Source organism: Hyla sarda, unplaced genomic scaffold (genome assembly GCF_029499605.1).
Source record: "Hyla sarda isolate aHylSar1 unplaced genomic scaffold, aHylSar1.hap1 scaffold_316, whole genome shotgun sequence".
Classification (NCBI taxonomy): Eukaryota; Metazoa; Chordata; class Amphibia; order Anura; family Hylidae; genus Hyla; species Hyla sarda.
The window spans coordinates 47,673-69,975 of record NW_026609890.1 but is presented as its reverse complement, the minus strand read 5'-3'; the positions used below and the strand labels follow the sequence as shown (position 1 = coordinate 69,975).

General features: G+C 43.4%; 13 pseudogenes; all 13 read right to left on the bottom strand.

Annotated features, from left to right (window-relative positions):
* Positions 1 to 245: 245 nt before the first annotated feature.
* On the bottom strand, positions 246 to 510 carry LOC130329288 (U2 spliceosomal RNA; annotated as a pseudogene).
* A 1,475-nt stretch (positions 511 to 1,985) lies between these two features.
* Positions 1,986 to 2,249, bottom strand: LOC130329341 (U2 spliceosomal RNA; annotated as a pseudogene).
* A 1,460-nt stretch (positions 2,250 to 3,709) lies between these two features.
* On the bottom strand, positions 3,710 to 3,973 carry LOC130329340 (U2 spliceosomal RNA; annotated as a pseudogene).
* Positions 3,974 to 5,445: 1,472 nt separating this feature from the next.
* Positions 5,446 to 5,709, bottom strand: LOC130329338 (U2 spliceosomal RNA; annotated as a pseudogene).
* A 1,460-nt stretch (positions 5,710 to 7,169) lies between these two features.
* Positions 7,170 to 7,433, bottom strand: LOC130329337 (U2 spliceosomal RNA; annotated as a pseudogene).
* Positions 7,434 to 8,905: 1,472 nt separating this feature from the next.
* LOC130329285 (U2 spliceosomal RNA) lies at positions 8,906 to 9,169 on the bottom strand (annotated as a pseudogene).
* Positions 9,170 to 10,625: 1,456 nt separating this feature from the next.
* LOC130329335 (U2 spliceosomal RNA) lies at positions 10,626 to 10,889 on the bottom strand (annotated as a pseudogene).
* A 1,472-nt stretch (positions 10,890 to 12,361) lies between these two features.
* LOC130329334 (U2 spliceosomal RNA) lies at positions 12,362 to 12,625 on the bottom strand (annotated as a pseudogene).
* Positions 12,626 to 14,097: 1,472 nt separating this feature from the next.
* On the bottom strand, positions 14,098 to 14,362 carry LOC130329336 (U2 spliceosomal RNA; annotated as a pseudogene).
* A 1,475-nt stretch (positions 14,363 to 15,837) lies between these two features.
* LOC130329333 (U2 spliceosomal RNA) lies at positions 15,838 to 16,101 on the bottom strand (annotated as a pseudogene).
* A 1,452-nt stretch (positions 16,102 to 17,553) lies between these two features.
* On the bottom strand, positions 17,554 to 17,817 carry LOC130329332 (U2 spliceosomal RNA; annotated as a pseudogene).
* Positions 17,818 to 19,278: 1,461 nt separating this feature from the next.
* On the bottom strand, positions 19,279 to 19,542 carry LOC130329331 (U2 spliceosomal RNA; annotated as a pseudogene).
* Positions 19,543 to 21,017: 1,475 nt separating this feature from the next.
* Positions 21,018 to 21,281, bottom strand: LOC130329330 (U2 spliceosomal RNA; annotated as a pseudogene).
* Positions 21,282 to 22,303: the final 1,022 nt, after the last annotated feature.

The following is a 22,303-nucleotide window of genomic DNA, read 5'->3' as shown; positions in this document are numbered from 1 at the left end:
ACCACCCACAAGACAGCTACCTGTCATGTCATGTCAAACCTGCACAGGTGTGCTAGATTATTATTATTTAGTTTTATTTTATTTTTTTACACCAATCAGTGTGCAAACATGGTCATTAAAACGCTAAATGAATAGACGTTCATAAACCAGTCAGTGCAACTCATCATTTTGGTCTCCAATTCTCAAACTCAAATTCTCACCCACGGAGGATTAAATGAGAATCTTTCTTGTTTAACACTGGAATGGGGTGGTGCACTGTTCACTACCCGAATATACTGCCACATCGGGTCAATGCATAGGGCGACAGAAGCAAGCTTCCAAATCAGCTCCCTTTCTCAAAAATCCATTTAATTTATGGTCCCCAGATAGGGAACGTATGTATCAGTATGTGCTCACAAGTCACCCAAGTGCAAGTATTCACACAAAAAAAAAACGTGCCTCAGGATGCGATCTGTCGCAAGATCCTTTCTTTTTTTACACTTGATCTAAGCCAAAAGGCCTAGAGGGGATAACCGGGAAAGGGGTGGACCCAACCATGTCCCCTTCATGAGCACTCACATTACTCATAGGAATGGAAGGAAGGCTGGCAGCCAACCAGCCTCCCATACACTCTCTGGGTGGGTGGCAGTCAGCCACCCATACATACATACAGCACAGGCTAAACCCACATCATCACTTAAAAAAAGGACAGGCGACCATTGCACTCTGATGGAGCATTTAGCAATGCAATCCATAGCCTGGCTTTTGCCTGAACCCCCATCACTCCTCCTCTTGCATATAAGACAATATTTCAGATCTGCATATGAAAACAACACGCCTACCTTTGTTGCACATAGCTGCCTGCCTGTCTCTAGTTACCCCACTGGCTGTAGCTGCGTCCCTTCCGACATGGAATAACACCAACTGTAACGATAAACTGAAAATTAACAGTATAAACCTGCATCATTTTGGACTCTGGTATTTGCTGAATCCGGGTGACCTGACAATCGATGGTGGTGCCGCTGGTGATTCTGGCCTTCTTGGAATCTGTTGGGCCTATGTGTTAGCTCACACATCACTTGGGTATCCATGGTAACTACCACAACATGGTCATCTGCAGTTTACATCTAGCCCGTGGCATTGAATGGCATTTTAAAAGTGCTAAGGGTCCTGGTGCAATAATCCTCCCATGAGGATCAGCCTCAACGGCTTTGTAGATTGCACTCATGTCAGCAACTCCATATACATTTTTTTTTCTTCATGCTTCTTTCTTCATCCTTTTTTCTTTCTGTCATTCAGACTTTCATTCATTCGATCTCTCTCACTCACTTGCTTTAACTCATTTGTTCTCACTCACTCACTCACTCACTCAATCACTCACTCACTCATTCACTCTCACTCACTCTCACTCTCTCACTCACTCGCTCACTAAGTCAGTCTCTCTCTCTCTCTCTCTCTTTTTCTTTTTATATATATTTTTTTCCGTCTTCTTCTTCTTCTTCTTCTTCTTCTTCAGACCCTGTCATAGCACTAATGCCTTTCCAATACCACCAGCAGATGGAGACACTCCATTGCAACATTGGTTGTGAGCAGCAGTTTCTAAAAACAAATGCCTCATGGCGGATTTCCCATCCATCAATGGATGGTAAATTTTGTTTTTATCATTCACTGACCACAGATACCAATGCATGGTCAAGCAACAGCAATGACACACCCTTGTGTATAGGCATGAGACCCTCACGTCATTTAACAGGATTCAGCACCACCCACAAGACAGCTACCTGTCATGTCATGTCAAACCTGCACAGGTGTGCTAGATTATTATTATTTAGTTTTATTTTATTTTTTTACACCAATCAGTGTGCAAACATGGTCATTAAAACGCTAAATGAATAGACGTTCATAAACCAGTCAGTGCAACTCATCATTTTGGTCTCCAATTCTCAAACTCAAATTCTCACCCACGGAGGATTAAATGAGAATCTTTCTTGTTTAACACTGGAATGGGGTGGTGCACTGTTCACTACCCGAATATACTGCCACATCGGGTCAATGCATAGGGCGACAGAAGCAAGCTTCCAAATCAGCTCCCTTTCTCAAAAATCCATTTAATTTATGGTCCCCAGATAGGGAACGTATGTATCAGTATGTGCTCACAAGTCACCCAAGTGCAAGTATTCACACAAAAAAAAACGTGCCTCAGGATGCGATCTGTCGCAAGATCCTTTCTTTTTTTACACTTGATCTAAGCCAAAAGGCCTAGAGGGGATAACCGGGAAAGGGGTGGACCCAACCATGTCCCCTTCATGAGCACTCACATTACTCATAGGAATGGAAGGAAGGCTGGCAGCCAACCAGCCTCCCATACACTCTCTGGGTGGGTGGCAGTCAGCCACCCATACATACATACAGCACAGGCTAAACCCACATCATCACTTAAAAAAAGGACAGGCGACCATTGCACTCTGATGGAGCATTTAGCAATGCAATCCATAGCCTGGCTTTTGCCTGAACCCCCATCACTCCTCCTCTTGCATATAAGACAATATTTCAGATCTGCATATGAAAACAACACGCCTACCTTTGTTGCACATAGCTGCCTGCCTGTCTCTAGTTACCCCACTGGCTGTAGCTGCGTCCCTTCCGACATGGAATAACACCAACTGTAACGATAAACTGAAAATTAACAGTATAAACCTGCATCATTTTGGACTCTGGTATTTGCTGAATCCGGGTGACCTGACAATCGATGGTGGTGCCGCTGGTGATTCTGGCCTTCTTGGAATCTGTTGGGCCTATGTGTTAGCTCACACATCACTTGGGTATCCATGGTAACTACCACAACATGGTCATCTGCAGTTTACATCTAGCCCGTGGCATTGAATGGCATTTTAAAAGTGCTAAGGGTCCTGGTGCAATAATCCTCCCATGAGGATCAGCCTCAACGGCTTTGTAGATTGCACTCATGTCAGCAACTCCATATACATTTTTTTTTCTTCATGCTTCTTTCTTCATCCTTTTTTCTTTCTGTCATTCAGACTTTCATTCATTCGATCTCTCTCACTCACTTGCTTTAACTCATTTGTTCTCACTCACTCACTCACTCACTCATTCACTCTCACTCACTCTCACTCTCTCACTCACTCGCTCACTAAGTCAGTCTCTCTCTCTCTCTCTCTTTTTCTTTTTATATATATTTTTTTCCGTCTTCTTCTTCTTCTTCTTCTTCTTCTTCTTCAGACCCTGTCATAGCACTAATGCCTTTCCAATACCACCAGCAGATGGAGACACTCCATTGCAACATTGGTTGTGAGCAGCAGTTTCTAAAAACAAATGCCTCATGGCGGATTTCCCATCCATCAATGGATGGTAAATTTTGTTTTTATCATTCACTGACCACAGATACCAATGCATGGTCAAGCAACAGCAATGACACACCCTTGTGTATAGGCATGAGACCCTCACGTCATTTAACAGGATTCAGCACCACCCACAAGACAGCTACCTGTCATGTCATGTCAAACCTGCACAGGTGTGCTAGATTATTATTATTTAGTTTTATTTTATTTTTTTACACCAATCAGTGTGCAAACATGGTCATTAAAACGCTAAATGAATAGACGTTCATAAACCAGTCAGTGCAACTCATCATTTTGGTCTCCAATTCTCAAACTCAAATTCTCACCCACGGAGGATTAAATGAGAATCTTTCTTGTTTAACACTGGAATGGGGTGGTGCACTGTTCACTACCCGAATATACTGCCACATCGGGTCAATGCATAGGGCGACAGAAGCAAGCTTCCAAATCAGCTCCCTTTCTCAAAAATCCATTTAATTTATGGTCCCCAGATAGGGAACGTATGTATCAGTATGTGCTCACAAGTCACCCAAGTGCAAGTATTCACACAAAAAAAAACGTGCCTCAGGATGCGATCTGTCGCAAGATCCTTTCTTTTTTTACACTTGATCTAAGCCAAAAGGCCTAGAGGGGATAACCGGGAAAGGGGTGGACCCAACCATGTCCCCTTCATGAGCACTCACATTACTCATAGGAATGGAAGGAAGGCTGGCAGCCAACCAGCCTCCCATACACTCTCTGGGTGGGTGGCAGTCAGCCACCCATACATACATACAGCACAGGCTAAACCCACATCATCACTTAAAAAAAGGACAGGCGACCATTGCACTCTGATGGAGCATTTAGCAATGCAATCCATAGCCTGGCTTTTGCCTGAACCCCCATCACTCCTCCTCTTGCATATAAGACAATATTTCAGATCTGCATATGAAAACAACACGCCTACCTTTGTTGCACATAGCTGCCTGCCTGTCTCTAGTTACCCCACTGGCTGTAGCTGCGTCCCTTCCGACATGGAATAACACCAACTGTAACGATAAACTGAAAATTAACAGTATAAACCTGCATCATTTTGGACTCTGGTATTTGCTGAATCCGGGTGACCTGACAATCGATGGTGGTGCCGCTGGTGATTCTGGCCTTCTTGGAATCTGTTGGGCCTATGTGTTAGCTCACACATCACTTGGGTATCCATGGTAACTACCACAACATGGTCATCTGCAGTTTACATCTAGCCCGTGGCATTGAATGGCATTTTAAAAGTGCTAAGGGTCCTGGTGCAATAATCCTCCCATGAGGATCAGCCTCAACGGCTTTGTAGATTGCACTCATGTCAGCAACTCCATATACATTTTTTTTTCTTCATGCTTCTTTCTTCATCCTTTTTTCTTTCTGTCATTCAGACTTTCATTCATTCGATCTCTCTCACTCACTTGCTTTAACTCATTTGTTCTCACTCACTCACTCACTCACTCAATCACTCACTCACTCATTCACTCTCACTCACTCTCACTCTCTCACTCACTCGCTCACTAAGTCAGTCTCTCTCTCTCTCTCTCTCTTTTTCTTTTTATATATATTTTTTTCCGTCTTCTTCTTCTTCTTCTTCTTCTTCAGACCCTGTCATAGCACTAATGCCTTTCCAATACCACCAGCAGATGGAGACACTCCATTGCAACATTGGTTGTGAGCAGCAGTTTCTAAAAACAAATGCCTCATGGCGGATTTCCCATCCATCAATGGATGGTAAATTTTGTTTTTATCATTCACTGACCACAGATACCAATGCATGGTCAAGCAACAGCAATGACACACCCTTGTGTATAGGCATGAGACCCTCACGTCATTTAACAGGATTCAGCACCACCCACAAGACAGCTACCTGTCATGTCATGTCAAACCTGCACAGGTGTGCTAGATTATTATTATTTAGTTTTATTTTATTTTTTTACACCAATCAGTGTGCAAACATGGTCATTAAAACGCTAAATGAATAGACGTTCATAAACCAGTCAGTGCAACTCATCATTTTGGTCTCCAATTCTCAAACTCAAATTCTCACCCACGGAGGATTAAATGAGAATCTTTCTTGTTTAACACTGGAATGGGGTGGTGCACTGTTCACTACCCGAATATACTGCCACATCGGGTCAATGCATAGGGCGACAGAAGCAAGCTTCCAAATCAGCTCCCTTTCTCAAAAATCCATTTAATTTATGGTCCCCAGATAGGGAACGTATGTATCAGTATGTGCTCACAAGTCACCCAAGTGCAAGTATTCACACAAAAAAAAACGTGCCTCAGGATGCGATCTGTCGCAAGATCCTTTCTTTTTTTACACTTGATCTAAGCCAAAAGGCCTAGAGGGGATAACCGGGAAAGGGGTGGACCCAACCATGTCCCCTTCATGAGCACTCACATTACTCATAGGAATGGAAGGAAGGCTGGCAGCCAACCAGCCTCCCATACACTCTCTGGGTGGGTGGCAGTCAGCCACCCATACATACATACAGCACAGGCTAAACCCACATCATCACTTAAAAAAAGGACAGGCGACCATTGCACTCTGATGGAGCATTTAGCAATGCAATCCATAGCCTGGCTTTTGCCTGAACCCCCATCACTCCTCCTCTTGCATATAAGACAATATTTCAGATCTGCATATGAAAACAACACGCCTACCTTTGTTGCACATAGCTGCCTGCCTGTCTCTAGTTACCCCACTGGCTGTAGCTGCGTCCCTTCCGACATGGAATAACACCAACTGTAACGATAAACTGAAAATTAACAGTATAAACCTGCATCATTTTGGACTCTGGTATTTGCTGAATCCGGGTGACCTGACAATCGATGGTGGTGCCGCTGGTGATTCTGGCCTTCTTGGAATCTGTTGGGCCTATGTGTTAGCTCACACATCACTTGGGTATCCATGGTAACTACCACAACATGGTCATCTGCAGTTTACATCTAGCCCGTGGCATTGAATGGCATTTTAAAAGTGCTAAGGGTCCTGGTGCAATAATCCTCCCATGAGGATCAGCCTCAACGGCTTTGTAGATTGCACTCATGTCAGCAACTCCATATACATTTTTTTTTCTTCATGCTTCTTTCTTCATCCTTTTTTCTTTCTGTCATTCAGACTTTCATTCATTCGATCTCTCTCACTCACTTGCTTTAACTCATTTGTTCTCACTCACTCACTCACTCACTCATTCACTCTCACTCACTCTCACTCTCTCACTCACTCGCTCACTAAGTCAGTCTCTCTCTCTCTCTCTCTTTTTCTTTTTATATATATTTTTTTCCGTCTTCTTCTTCTTCTTCTTCTTCTTCTTCTTCAGACCCTGTCATAGCACTAATGCCTTTCCAATACCACCAGCAGATGGAGACACTCCATTGCAACATTGGTTGTGAGCAGCAGTTTCTAAAAACAAATGCCTCATGGCGGATTTCCCATCCATCAATGGATGGTAAATTTTGTTTTTATCATTCACTGACCACAGATACCAATGCATGGTCAAGCAACAGCAATGACACACCCTTGTGTATAGGCATGAGACCCTCACGTCATTTAACAGGATTCAGCACCACCCACAAGACAGCTACCTGTCATGTCATGTCAAACCTGCACAGGTGTGCTAGATTATTATTATTTAGTTTTATTTTATTTTTTTACACCAATCAGTGTGCAAACATGGTCATTAAAACGCTAAATGAATAGACGTTCATAAACCAGTCAGTGCAACTCATCATTTTGGTCTCCAATTCTCAAACTCAAATTCTCACCCACGGAGGATTAAATGAGAATCTTTCTTGTTTAACACTGGAATGGGGTGGTGCACTGTTCACTACCCGAATATACTGCCACATCGGGTCAATGCATAGGGCGACAGAAGCAAGCTTCCAAATCAGCTCCCTTTCTCAAAAATCCATTTAATTTATGGTCCCCAGATAGGGAACGTATGTATCAGTATGTGCTCACAAGTCACCCAAGTGCAAGTATTCACACAAAAAAAAACGTGCCTCAGGATGCGATCTGTCGCAAGATCCTTTCTTTTTTTACACTTGATCTAAGCCAAAAGGCCTAGAGGGGATAACCGGGAAAGGGGTGGACCCAACCATGTCCCCTTCATGAGCACTCACATTACTCATAGGAATGGAAGGAAGGCTGGCAGCCAACCAGCCTCCCATACACTCTCTGGGTGGGTGGCAGTCAGCCACCCATACATACATACAGCACAGGCTAAACCCACATCATCACTTAAAAAAAGGACAGGCGACCATTGCACTCTGATGGAGCATTTAGCAATGCAATCCATAGCCTGGCTTTTGCCTGAACCCCCATCACTCCTCCTCTTGCATATAAGACAATATTTCAGATCTGCATATGAAAACAACACGCCTACCTTTGTTGCACATAGCTGCCTGCCTGTCTCTAGTTACCCCACTGGCTGTAGCTGCGTCCCTTCCGACATGGAATAACACCAACTGTAACGATAAACTGAAAATTAACAGTATAAACCTGCATCATTTTGGACTCTGGTATTTGCTGAATCCGGGTGACCTGACAATCGATGGTGGTGCCGCTGGTGATTCTGGCCTTCTTGGAATCTGTTGGGCCTATGTGTTAGCTCACACATCACTTGGGTATCCATGGTAACTACCACAACATGGTCATCTGCAGTTTACATCTAGCCCGTGGCATTGAATGGCATTTTAAAAGTGCTAAGGGTCCTGGTGCAATAATCCTCCCATGAGGATCAGCCTCAACGGCTTTGTAGATTGCACTCATGTCAGCAACTCCATATACATTTTTTTTTCTTCATGCTTCTTTCTTCATCCTTTTTTCTTTCTGTCATTCAGACTTTCATTCATTCGATCTCTCTCACTCACTTGCTTTAACTCATTTGTTCTCACTCACTCACTCACTCACTCAATCACTCACTCACTCATTCACTCTCACTCACTCTCACTCTCTCACTCACTCGCTCACTAAGTCAGTCTCTCTCTCTCTCTCTCTCTTTTTCTTTTTATATATATTTTTTTCCGTCTTCTTCTTCTTCTTCTTCTTCTTCAGACCCTGTCATAGCACTAATGCCTTTCCAATACCACCAGCAGATGGAGACACTCCATTGCAACATTGGTTGTGAGCAGCAGTTTCTAAAAACAAATGCCTCATGGCGGATTTCCCATCCATCAATGGATGGTAAATTTTGTTTTTATCATTCACTGACCACAGATACCAATGCATGGTCAAGCAACAGCAATGACACACCCTTGTGTATAGGCATGAGACCCTCACGTCATTTAACAGGATTCAGCACCACCCACAAGACAGCTACCTGTCATGTCATGTCAAACCTGCACAGGTGTGCTAGATTATTATTATTTAGTTTTATTTTATTTTTTTACACCAATCAGTGTGCAAACATGGTCATTAAAACGCTAAATGAATAGACGTTCATAAACCAGTCAGTGCAACTCATCATTTTGGTCTCCAATTCTCAAACTCAAATTCTCACCCACGGAGGATTAAATGAGAATCTTTCTTGTTTAACACTGGAATGGGGTGGTGCACTGTTCACTACCCGAATATACTGCCACATCGGGTCAATGCATAGGGCGACAGAAGCAAGCTTCCAAATCAGCTCCCTTTCTCAAAAATCCATTTAATTTATGGTCCCCAGATAGGGAACGTATGTATCAGTATGTGCTCACAAGTCACCCAAGTGCAAGTATTCACACAAAAAAAAACGTGCCTCAGGATGCGATCTGTTGCAAGATCCTTTCTTTTTTTACACTTGATCTAAGCCAAAAGGCCTAGAGGGGATAACCGGGAAAGGGGTGGACCCAACCATGTCCCCTTCATGAGCACTCACATTACTCATAGGAATGGAAGGAAGGCTGGCAGCCAACCAGCCTCCCATACACTCTCTGGGTGGGTGGCAGTCAGCCACCCATACATACATACAGCACAGGCTAAACCCACATCATCACTTAAAAAAAGGACAGGCGACCATTGCACTCTGATGGAGCATTTAGCAATGCAATCCATAGCCTGGCTTTTGCCTGAACCCCCATCACTCCTCCTCTTGCATATAAGACAATATTTCAGATCTGCATATGAAAACAACACGCCTACCTTTGTTGCACATAGCTGCCTGCCTGTCTCTAGTTACCCCACTGGCTGTAGCTGCGTCCCTTCCGACATGGAATAACACCAACTGTAACGATAAACTGAAAATTAACAGTATAAACCTGCATCATTTTGGACTCTGGTATTTGCTGAATCCGGGTGACCTGACAATCGATGGTGGTGCCGCTGGTGATTCTGGCCTTCTTGGAATCTGTTGGGCCTATGTGTTAGCTCACACATCACTTGGGTATCCATGGTAACTACCACAACATGGTCATCTGCAGTTTACATCTAGCCCGTGGCATTGAATGGCATTTTAAAAGTGCTAAGGGTCCTGGTGCAATAATCCTCCCATGAGGATCAGCCTCAACGGCTTTGTAGATTGCACTCATGTCAGCAACTCCATATACATTTTTTTTTCTTCATGCTTCTTTCTTCATCCTTTTTTCTTTCTGTCATTCAGACTTTCATTCATTCGATCTCTCTCACTCACTTGCTTTAACTCATTTGTTCTCACTCACTCACTCACTCACTCAATCACTCACTCACTCATTCACTCTCACTCACTCACTAAGTCAGTCTCTCTCTCTCTCTCTCTCTTTTTCTTTTTATATATATTTTTTTCCGTCTTCTTCTTCTTCTTCTTCTTCTTCTTCTTCAGACCCTGTCATAGCACTAATGCCTTTCCAATACCACCAGCAGATGGAGACACTCCATTGCAACATTGGTTGTGAGCAGCAGTTTCTAAAAACAAATGCCTCATGGCGGATTTCCCATCCATCAATGGATGGTAAATTTTGTTTTTATCATTCACTGACCACAGATACCAATGCATGGTCAAGCAACAGCAATGACACACCCTTGTGTATAGGCATGAGACCCTCACGTCATTTAACAGGATTCAGCACCACCCACAAGACAGCTACCTGTCATGTCATGTCAAACCTGCACAGGTGTGCTAGATTATTATTATTTAGTTTTATTTTATTTTTTTACACCAATCAGTGTGCAAACATGGTCATTAAAACGCTAAATGAATAGACGTTCATAAACCAGTCAGTGCAACTCATCATTTTGGTCTCCAATTCTCAAACTCAAATTCTCACCCACGGAGGATTAAATGAGAATCTTTCTTGTTTAACACTGGAATGGGGTGGTGCACTGTTCACTACCCGAATATACTGCCACATCGGGTCAATGCATAGGGCGACAGAAGCAAGCTTCCAAATCAGCTCCCTTTCTCAAAAATCCATTTAATTTATGGTCCCCAGATAGGGAACGTATGTATCAGTATGTGCTCACAAGTCACCCAAGTGCAAGTATTCACACAAAAAAAAACGTGCCTCAGGATGCGATCTGTCGCAAGATCCTTTCTTTTTTTACACTTGATCTAAGCCAAAAGGCCTAGAGGGGATAACCGGGAAAGGGGTGGACCCAACCATGTCCCCTTCATGAGCACTCACATTACTCATAGGAATGGAAGGAAGGCTGGCAGCCAACCAGCCTCCCATACACTCTCTGGGTGGGTGGCAGTCAGCCACCCATACATACATACAGCACAGGCTAAACCCACATCATCACTTAAAAAAAGGACAGGCGACCATTGCACTCTGATGGAGCATTTAGCAATGCAATCCATAGCCTGGCTTTTGCCTGAACCCCCATCACTCCTCCTCTTGCATATAAGACAATATTTCAGATCTGCATATGAAAACAACACGCCTACCTTTGTTGCACATAGCTGCCTGCCTGTCTCTAGTTACCCCACTGGCTGTAGCTGCGTCCCTTCCGACATGGAATAACACCAACTGTAACGATAAACTGAAAATTAACAGTATAAACCTGCATCATTTTGGACTCTGGTATTTGCTGAATCCGGGTGACCTGACAATCGATGGTGGTGCCGCTGGTGATTCTGGCCTTCTTGGAATCTGTTGGGCCTATGTGTTAGCTCACACATCACTTGGGTATCCATGGTAACTACCACAACATGGTCATCTGCAGTTTACATCTAGCCCGTGGCATTGAATGGCATTTTAAAAGTGCTAAGGGTCCTGGTGCAATAATCCTCCCATGAGGATCAGCCTCAACGGCTTTGTAGATTGCACTCATGTCAGCAACTCCATATACATTTTTTTTTCTTCATGCTTCTTTCTTCATCCTTTTTTCTTTCTGTCATTCAGACTTTCATTCATTCGATCTCTCTCACTCACTTGCTTTAACTCATTTGTTCTCACTCACTCACTCACTCACTCAATCACTCACTCACTCATTCACTCTCACTCACTCTCACTCTCTCACTCACTCGCTCACTAAGTCAGTCTCTCTCTCTCTCTCTCTCTTTTTCTTTTTATATATATTTTTTTCCGTCTTCTTCTTCTTCTTCTTCTTCTTCAGACCCTGTCATAGCACTAATGCCTTTCCAATACCACCAGCAGATGGAGACACTCCATTGCAACATTGGTTGTGAGCAGCAGTTTCTAAAAACAAATGCCTCATGGCGGATTTCCCATCCATCAATGGATGGTAAATTTTGTTTTTATCATTCACTGACCACAGATACCAATGCATGGTCAAGCAACAGCAATGACACACCCTTGTGTATAGGCATGAGACCCTCACGTCATTTAACAGGATTCAGCACCACCCACAAGACAGCTACCTGTCATGTCATGTCAAACCTGCACAGGTGTGCTAGATTATTATTATTTAGTTTTATTTTATTTTTTTACACCAATCAGTGTGCAAACATGGTCATTAAAACGCTAAATGAATAGACGTTCATAAACCAGTCAGTGCAACTCATCATTTTGGTCTCCAATTCTCAAACTCAAATTCTCACCCACGGAGGATTAAATGAGAATCTTTCTTGTTTAACACTGGAATGGGGTGGTGCACTGTTCACTACCCGAATATACTGCCACATCGGGTCAATGCATAGGGCGACAGAAGCAAGCTTCCAAATCAGCTCCCTTTCTCAAAAATCCATTTAATTTATGGTCCCCAGATAGGGAACGTATGTATCAGTATGTGCTCACAAGTCACCCAAGTGCAAGTATTCACACAAAAAAAAACGTGCCTCAGGATGCGATCTGTCGCAAGATCCTTTCTTTTTTTACACTTGATCTAAGCCAAAAGGCCTAGAGGGGATAACCGGGAAAGGGGTGGACCCAACCATGTCCCCTTCATGAGCACTCACATTACTCATAGGAATGGAAGGAAGGCTGGCAGCCAACCAGCCTCCCATACACTCTCTGGGTGGGTGGCAGTCAGCCACCCATACATACATACAGCACAGGCTAAACCCACATCATCACTTAAAAAAAGGACAGGCGACCATTGCACTCTGATGGAGCATTTAGCAATGCAATCCATAGCCTGGCTTTTGCCTGCACCCCCATCACTCCTCCTCTTGCATATAAGACAATATTTCAGATCTGCATATGAAAACAACACGCCTACCTTTGTTGCACATAGCTGCCTGCCTGTCTCTAGTTACCCCACTGGCTGTAGCTGCGTCCCTTCCGACATGGAATAACACCAACTGTAACGATAAACTGAAAATTAACAGTATAAACCTGCATCATTTTGGACTCTGGTATTTGCTGAATCCGGGTGACCTGACAATCGATGGTGGTGCCGCTGGTGATTCTGGCCTTCTTGGAATCTGTTGGGCCTATGTGTTAGCTCACACATCACTTGGGTATCCATGGTAACTACCACAACATGGTCATCTGCAGTTTACATCTAGCCCGTGGCATTGAATGGCATTTTAAAAGTGCTAAGGGTCCTGGTGCAATAATCCTCCCATGAGGATCAGCCTCAACGGCTTTGTAGATTGCACTCATGTCAGCAACTCCATATACATTTTTTTTTCTTCATGCTTCTTTCTTCATCCTTTTTTCTTTCTGTCATTCAGACTTTCATTCATTCGATCTCTCTCACTCACTTGCTTTAACTCATTTGTTCTCACTCACTCACTCACTCACTCAATCACTCACTCACTCATTCACTCTCACTCACTCTCACTCTCTCACTCACTCGCTCACTAAGTCAGTCTCTCTCTCTCTCTCTCTCTTTTTCTTTTTATATATATTTTTTTCCGTCTTCTTCTTCTTCTTCTTCTTCTTCAGACCCTGTCATAGCACTAATGCCTTTCCAATACCACCAGCAGATGGAGACACTCCATTGCAACATTGGTTGTGAGCAGCAGTTTCTAAAAACAAATGCCTCATGGCGGATTTCCCATCCATCAATGGATGGTAAATTTTGTTTTTATCATTCACTGACCACAGATACCAATGCATGGTCAAGCAACAGCAATGACACACCCTTGTGTATAGGCATGAGACCCTCACGTCATTTAACAGGATTCAGCACCACCCACAAGACAGCTACCTGTCATGTCATGTCAAACCTGCACAGGTGTGCTAGATTATTATTATTTAGTTTTATTTTATTTTTTTACACCAATCAGTGTGCAAACATGGTCATTAAAACGCTAAATGAATAGACGTTCATAAACCAGTCAGTGCAACTCATCATTTTGGTCTCCAATTCTCAAACTCAAATTCTCACCCACGGAGGATTAAATGAGAATCTTTCTTGTTTAACACTGGAATGGGATGGTGCACTGTTCACTACCCGAATATACTGCCACATCGGGTCAATGCATAGGGCGACAGAAGCAAGCTTCCAAATCAGCTCCCTTTCTCAAAAATCCATTTAATTTATGGTCCCCAGATAGGGAACGTATGTATCAGTATGTGCTCACAAGTCACCCAAGTGCAAGTATTCACACAAAAAAAAAACGTGCCTCAGGATGCGATCTGTCGCAAGATCCTTTCTTTTTTTACACTTGATCTAAGCCAAAAGGCCTAGAGGGGATAACCGGGAAAGGGGTGGACCCAACCATGTCCCCTTCATGAGCACTCACATTACTCATAGGAATGGAAGGAAGGCTGGCAGCCAACCAGCCTCCCATACACTCTCTGGGTGGGTGGCAGTCAGCCACCCATACATACATACAGCACAGGCTAAACCCACATCATCACTTAAAAAAAGGACAGGCGACCATTGCACTCTGATGGAGCATTTAGCAATGCAATCCATAGCCTGGCTTTTGCCTGAACCCCCATCACTCCTCCTCTTGCATATAAGACAATATTTCAGATCTGCATATGAAAACAACACGCCTACCTTTGTTGCACATAGCTGCCTGCCTGTCTCTAGTTACCCCACTGGCTGTAGCTGCGTCCCTTCCGACATGGAATAACACCAACTGTAACGATAAACTGAAAATTAACAGTATAAACCTGCATCATTTTGGACTCTGGTATTTGCTGAATCCGGGTGACCTGACAATCGATGGTGGTGCCGCTGGTGATTCTGGCCTTCTTGGAATCTGTTGGGCCTATGTGTTAGCTCACACATCACTTGGGTATCCATGGTAACTACCACAACATGGTCATCTGCAGTTTACATCTAGCCCGTGGCATTGAATGGCATTTTAAAAGTGCTAAGGGTCCTGGTGCAATAATCCTCCCATGAGGATCAGCCTCAACGGCTTTGTAGATTGCACTCATGTCAGCAACTCCATATACATTTTTTTTTCTTCATGCTTCTTTCTTCATCCTTTTTTCTTTCTGTCATTCAGACTTTCATTCATTCGATCTCTCTCACTCACTTGCTTTAACTCATTTGTTCTCACTCACTCACTCACTCACTCAATCACTCACTCACTCATTCACTCTCACTCACTCTCACTCTCTCACTCACTCGCTCACTAAGTCAGTCTCTCTCTCTCTCTCTCTCTTTTTCTTTTTATATATATTTTTTTCCGTCTTCTTCTTCTTCTTCTTCTTCTTCTTCAGACCCTGTCATAGCACTAATGCCTTTCCAATACCACCAGCAGATGGAGACACTCCATTGCAACATTGGTTGTGAGCAGCAGTTTCTAAAAACAAATGCCTCATGGCGGATTTCCCATCCATCAATGGATGGTAAATTTTGTTTTTATCATTCACTGACCACAGATACCAATGCATGGTCAAGCAACAGCAATGACACACCCTTGTGTATAGGCATGAGACCCTCACGTCATTTAACAGGATTCAGCACCACCCACAAGACAGCTACCTGTCATGTCATGTCAAACCTGCACAGGTGTGCTAGATTATTATTATTTAGTTTTATTTTATTTTTTTACACCAATCAGTGTGCAAACATGGTCATTAAAACGCTAAATGAATAGACGTTCATAAACCAGTCAGTGCAACTCATCATTTTGGTCTCCAATTCTCAAACTCAAATTCTCACCCACGGAGGATTAAATGAGAATCTTTCTTGTTTAACACTGGAATGGGGTGGTGCACTGTTCACTACCCGAATATACTGCCACATCGGGTCAATGCATAGGGCGACAGAAGCAAGCTTCCAAATCAGCTCCCTTTCTCAAAAATCCATTTAATTTATGGTCCCCAGATAGGGAACGTATGTATCAGTATGTGCTCACAAGTCACCCAAGTGCAAGTATTCACACAAAAAAAAACGTGCCTCAGGATGCGATCTGTCGCAAGATCCTTTCTTTTTTTACACTTGATCTAAGCCAAAAGGCCTAGAGGGGATAACCGGGAAAGGGGTGGACCCAACCATGTCCCCTTCATGAGCACTCACATTACTCATAGGAATGGAAGGAAGGCTGGCAGCCAACCAGCCTCCCATACACTCTCTGGGTGGGTGGCAGTCAGCCACCCATACATACATACAGCACAGGCTAAACCCACATCATCACTTAAAAAAAGGACAGGCGACCATTGCACTCTGATGGAGCATTTAGCAATGCAATCCATAGCCTGGCTTTTGCCTGAACCCCCATCACTCCTCCTCTTGCATATAAGACAATATTTCAGATCTGCATATGAAAACAACACGCCTACCTTTGTTGCACATAGCTGCCTGCCTGTCTCTAGTTACCCCACTGGCTGTAGCTGCGTCCCTTCCGACATGGAATAACACCAACTGTAACGATAAACTGAAAATTAACAGTATAAACCTGCATCATTTTGGACTCTGGTATTTGCTGAATCCGGGTGACCTGACAATCGATGGTGGTGCCGCTGGTGATTCTGGCCTTCTTGGAATCTGTTGGGCCTATGTGTTAGCTCACACATCACTTGGGTATCCATGGTAACTACCACAACATGGTCATCTGCAGTTTACATCTAGCCCGTGGCATTGAATGGCATTTTAAAAGTGCTAAGGGTCCTGGTGCAATAATCCTCCCATGAGGATCAGCCTCAACGGCTTTGTAGATTGCACTCATGTCAGCAACTCCATATACATTTTTTTTTCTTCATGCTTCTTTCTTCATCCTTTTTTCTTTCTGTCATTCAGACTTTCATTCATTCGATCTCTCTCACTCACTTGCTTTAACTCATTTGTTCTCACTCACTCACTCACTCATTCACTCTCACTCACTCTCACTCTCTCACTCACTCGCTCACTAAGTCAGTCTCTCTCTCTCTCTCTCTCTTTTTCTTTTTATATATATTTTTTTCCGTCTTCTTCTTCTTCTTCTTCTTCTTCAGACCCTGTCATAGCACTAATGCCTTTCCAATACCACCAGCAGATGGAGAAACTCCATTGCAACATTGGTTGTGAGCAGCAGTTTCTAAAAACAAATGCCTCATGGCGGATTTCCCATCCATCAATGGATGGTAAATTTTGTTTTTATCATTCACTGACCACAGATACCAATGCATGGTCAAGCAACAGCAATGACACACCCTTGTGTATAGGCATGAGACCCTCACGTCATTTAACAGGATTCAGCACCACCCACAAGACAGCTACCTGTCATGTCATGTCAAACCTGCACAGGTGTGCTAGATTATTATTATTTAGTTTTATTTTATTTTTTTACACCAATCAGTGTGCAAACATGGTCATTAAAACGCTAAATGAATAGACGTTCATAAACCAGTCAGTGCAACTCATCATTTTGGTCTCCAATTCTCAAACTCAAATTCTCACCCACGGAGGATTAAATGAGAATCTTTCTTGTTTAACACTGGAATGGGGTGGTGCACTGTTCACTACCCGAATATACTGCCACATCGGGTCAATGCATAGGGCGACAGAAGCAAGCTTCCAAATCAGCTCCCTTTCTCAAAAATCCATTTAATTTATGGTCCCCAGATAGGGAACGTATGTATCAGTATGTGCTCACAAGTCACCCAAGTGCAAGTATTCACACAAAAAAAAACGTGCCTCAGGATGCGATCTGTCGCAAGATCCTTTCTTTTTTTACACTTGATCTAAGCCAAAAGGCCTAGAGGGGATAACCGGGAAAGGGGTGGACCCAACCATGTCCCCTTCATGAGCACTCACATTACTCATAGGAATGGAAGGAAGGCTGGCAGCCAACCAGCCTCCCATACACTCTCTGGGTGGGTGGCAGTCAGCCACCCATACATACATACAGCACAGGCTAAACCCACATCATCACTTAAAAAAAGGACAGGCGACCATTGCACTCTGATGGAGCATTTAGCAATGCAATCCATAGCCTGGCTTTTGCCTGAACCCCCATCACTCCTCCTCTTGCATATAAGACAATATTTCAGATCTGCATATGAAAACAACACGCCTACCTTTGTTGCACATAGCTGCCTGCCTGTCTCTAGTTACCCCACTGGCTGTAGCTGCGTCCCTTCCGACATGGAATAACACCAACTGTAACGATAAACTGAAAATTAACAGTATAAACCTGCATCATTTTGGACTCTGGTATTTGCTGAATCCGGGTGACCTGACAATCGATGGTGGTGCCGCTGGTGATTCTGGCCTTCTTGGAATCTGTTGGGCCTATGTGTTAGCTCACACATCACTTGGGTATCCATGGTAACTACCACAACATGGTCATCTGCAGTTTACATCTAGCCCGTGGCATTGAATGGCATTTTAAAAGTGCTAAGGGTCCTGGTGCAATAATCCTCCCATGAGGATCAGCCTCAACGGCTTTGTAGATTGCACTCATGTCAGCAACTCCATATACATTTTTTTTTCTTCATGCTTCTTTCTTCATCCTTTTTTCTTTCTGTCATTCAGACTTTCATTCATTCGATCTCTCTCACTCACTTGCTTTAACTCATTTGTTCTCACTCACTCACTCACTCACTCATTCACTCTCACTCACTCTCACTCTCTCACTCACTCGCTCACTAAGTCAGTCTCTCTCTCTCTCTCTCTCTTTTTCTTTTTATATATATTTTTTCCGTCTTCTTCTTCTTCTTCTTCTTCTTCTTCTTCAGACCCTGTCATAGCACTAATGCCTTTCCAATACCACCAGCAGATGGAGACACTCCATTGCAACATTGGTTGTGAGCAGCAGTTTCTAAAAACAAATGCCTCATGGCGGATTTCCCATCCATCAATGGATGGTAAATTTTGTTTTTATCATTCACTGACCACAGATACCAATGCATGGTCAAGCAACAGCAATGACACACCCTTGTGTATAGGCATGAGACCCTCACGTCATTTAACAGGATTCAGCACCACCCACAAGACAGCTACCTGTCATGTCATGTCAAACCTGCACAGGTGTGCTAGATTATTATTATTTAGTTTTATTTTATTTTTTTACACCAATCAGTGTGCAAACATGGTCATTAAAACGCTAAATGAATAGACGTTCATAAACCAGTCAGTGCAACTCATCATTTTGGTCTCCAATTCTCAAACTCAAATTCTCACCCACGGAGGATTAAATGAGAATCTTTCTTGTTTAACACTGGAATGGGGTGGTGCACTGTTCACTACCCGAATATACTGCCACATCGGGTCAATGCATAGGGCGACAGAAGCAAGCTTCCAAATCAGCTCCCTTTCTCAAAAATCCATTTAATTTATGGTCCCCAGATAGGGAACGTATGTATCAGTATGTGCTCACAAGTCACCCAAGTGCAAGTATTCACACAAAAAAAAACGTGCCTCAGGATGCGATCTGTCGCAAGATCCTTTCTTTTTTTACACTTGATCTAAGCCAAAAGGCCTAGAGGGGATAACCGGGAAAGGGGTGGACCCAACCATGTCCCCTTCATGAGCACTCACATTACTCATAGGAATGGAAGGAAGGCTGGCAGCCAACCAGCCTCCCATACACTCTCTGGGTGGGTGGCAGTCAGCCACCCATACATACATACAGCACAGGCTAAACCCACATCATCACTTAAAAAAAGGACAGGCGACCATTGCACTCTGATGGAGCATTTAGCAATGCAATCCATAGCCTGGCTTTTGCCTGAACCCCCATCACTCCTCCTCTTGCATATAAGACAATATTTCAGATCTGCATATGAAAACAACACGCCTACCTTTGTTGCACATAGCTGCCTGCCTGTCTCTAGTTACCCCACTGGCTGTAGCTGCGTCCCTTCCGACATGGAATAACACCAACTGTAACGATAAACTGAAAATTAACAGTATAAACCTGCATCATTTTGGACTCTGGTATTTGCTGAATCCGGGTGACCTGACAATCGATGGTGGTGCCGCTGGTGATTCTGGCCTTCTTGGAATCTGTTGGGCCTATGTGTTAGCTCACACATCACTTGGGTATCCATGGTAACTACCACAACATGGTCATCTGCAGTTTACATCTAGCCCGTGGCATTGAATGGCATTTTAAAAGTGCTAAGGGTCCTGGTGCAATAATCCTCCCATGAGGATCAGCCTCAACGGCTTTGTAGATTGCACTCATGTCAGCAACTCCATATACATTTTTTTTTCTTCATGCTTCTTTCTTCATCCTTTTTTCTTTCTGTCATTCAGACTTTCATTCATTCGATCTCTCTCACTCACTTGCTTTAACTCATTTGTTCTCACTCACTCACTCACTCACTCAATCACTCACTCACTCATTCACTCTCACTCACTCTCACTCTCTCACTCACTCGCTCACTAAGTCAGTCTCTCTCTCTCTCTCTCTCTTTTTCTTTTTATATATATTTTTTTCCGTCTTCTTCTTCTTCTTCTTCTTCTTCTTCAGACCCTGTCATAGCACTAATGCCTTTCCAATACCACCAGCAGATGGAGACACTCCATTGCAACATTGGTTGTGAGCAGCAGTTTCTAAAAACAAATGCCTCATGGCGGATTTCCCATCCATCAATGGATGGTAAATTTTGTTTTTATCATTCACTGACCACAGATACCAATGCATGGTCAAGCAACAGCAATGACACACCCTTGTGTATAGGCATGAGACCCTCACGTCATTTAACAGGATTCAGCACCACCCACAAGACAGCTACCTGTCATGTCATGTCAAACCTGCACAGGTGTGCTAGATTATTATTATTTAGTTTTATTTTATTTTTTTACACCAATCAGTGTGCAAACATGGTCATTAAAACGCTAAATGAATAGACGTTCATAAACCAGTCAGTGCAACTCATCATTTTGGTCTCCAATTCTCAAACTCAAATTCTCACCCACGGAGGATTAAATGAGAATCTTTCTTGTTTAACACTGGAATGGGGTGGTGCACTGTTCACTACCCGAATATACTGCCACATCGGGTCAATGCATAGGGCGACAGAAGCAAGCTTCCAAATCAGCTCCCTTTCTCAAAAATCCATTTAATTTATGGTCCCCAGATAGGGAACGTATGTATCAGTATGTGCTCACAAGTCACCCAAGTGCAAGTATTCACACAAAAAAAAACGTGCCTCAGGATGCGATCTGTCGCAAGATCCTTTCTTTTTTTACACTTGATCTAAGCCAAAAGGCCTAGAGGGGATAACCGGGAAAGGGGTGGACCCAACCATGTCCCCTTCATGAGCACTCACATTACTCATAGGAATGGAAGGAAGGCTGGCAGCCAACCAGCCTCCCATACACTCTCTGGGTGGGTGGCAGTCAGCCACCCATACATACATACAGCAAGGCTAAACCCACATCATCACTTAAAAAAAGGACAGGCGACCATTGCACTCTGATGGAGCATTTAGCAATGCAATCCATAGCCTGGCTTTTGCCTGAACCCCCATCACTCCTCCTCTTGCATATAAGACAATATTTCAGATCTGCATATGAAAACAACACGCCTACCTTTGTTGCACATAGCTGCCTGCCTGTCTCTAGTTACCCCACTGGCTGTAGCTGCGTCCCTTCCGACATGGAATAACACCAACTGTAACGATAAACTGAAAATTAACAGTATAAACCTGCATCATTTTGGACTCTGGTATTTGCTGAATCCGGGTGACCTGACAATCGATGGTGGTGCCGCTGGTGATTCTGGCCTTCTTGGAATCTGTTGGGCCTATGTGTTAGCTCACACATCACTTGGGTATCCATGGTAACTACCACAACATGGTCATCTGCAGTTTACATCTAGCCCGTGGCATTGAATGGCATTTTAAAAGTGCTAAGGGTCCTGGTGCAATAATCCTCCCATGAGGATCAGCCTCAACGGCTTTGTAGATTGCACTCATGTCAGCAACTCCATATACATTTTTTTTTCTTCATGCTTCTTTCTTCATCCTTTTTTCTTTCTGTCATTCAGACTTTCATTCATTCGATCTCTCTCACTCACTTGCTTTAACTCATTTGTTCTCACTCACTCACTCACTCACTCAATCACTCACTCACTCATTCACTCTCACTCACTCTCACTCTCTCACTCACTCGCTCACTAAGTCAGTCTCTCTCTCTCTCTCTCTCTTTTTCTTTTTATATATATTTTTTTCCGTCTTCTTCTTCTTCTTCTTCTTCTTCTTCTTCTTCAGACCCTGTCATAGCACTAATGCCTTTCCAATAC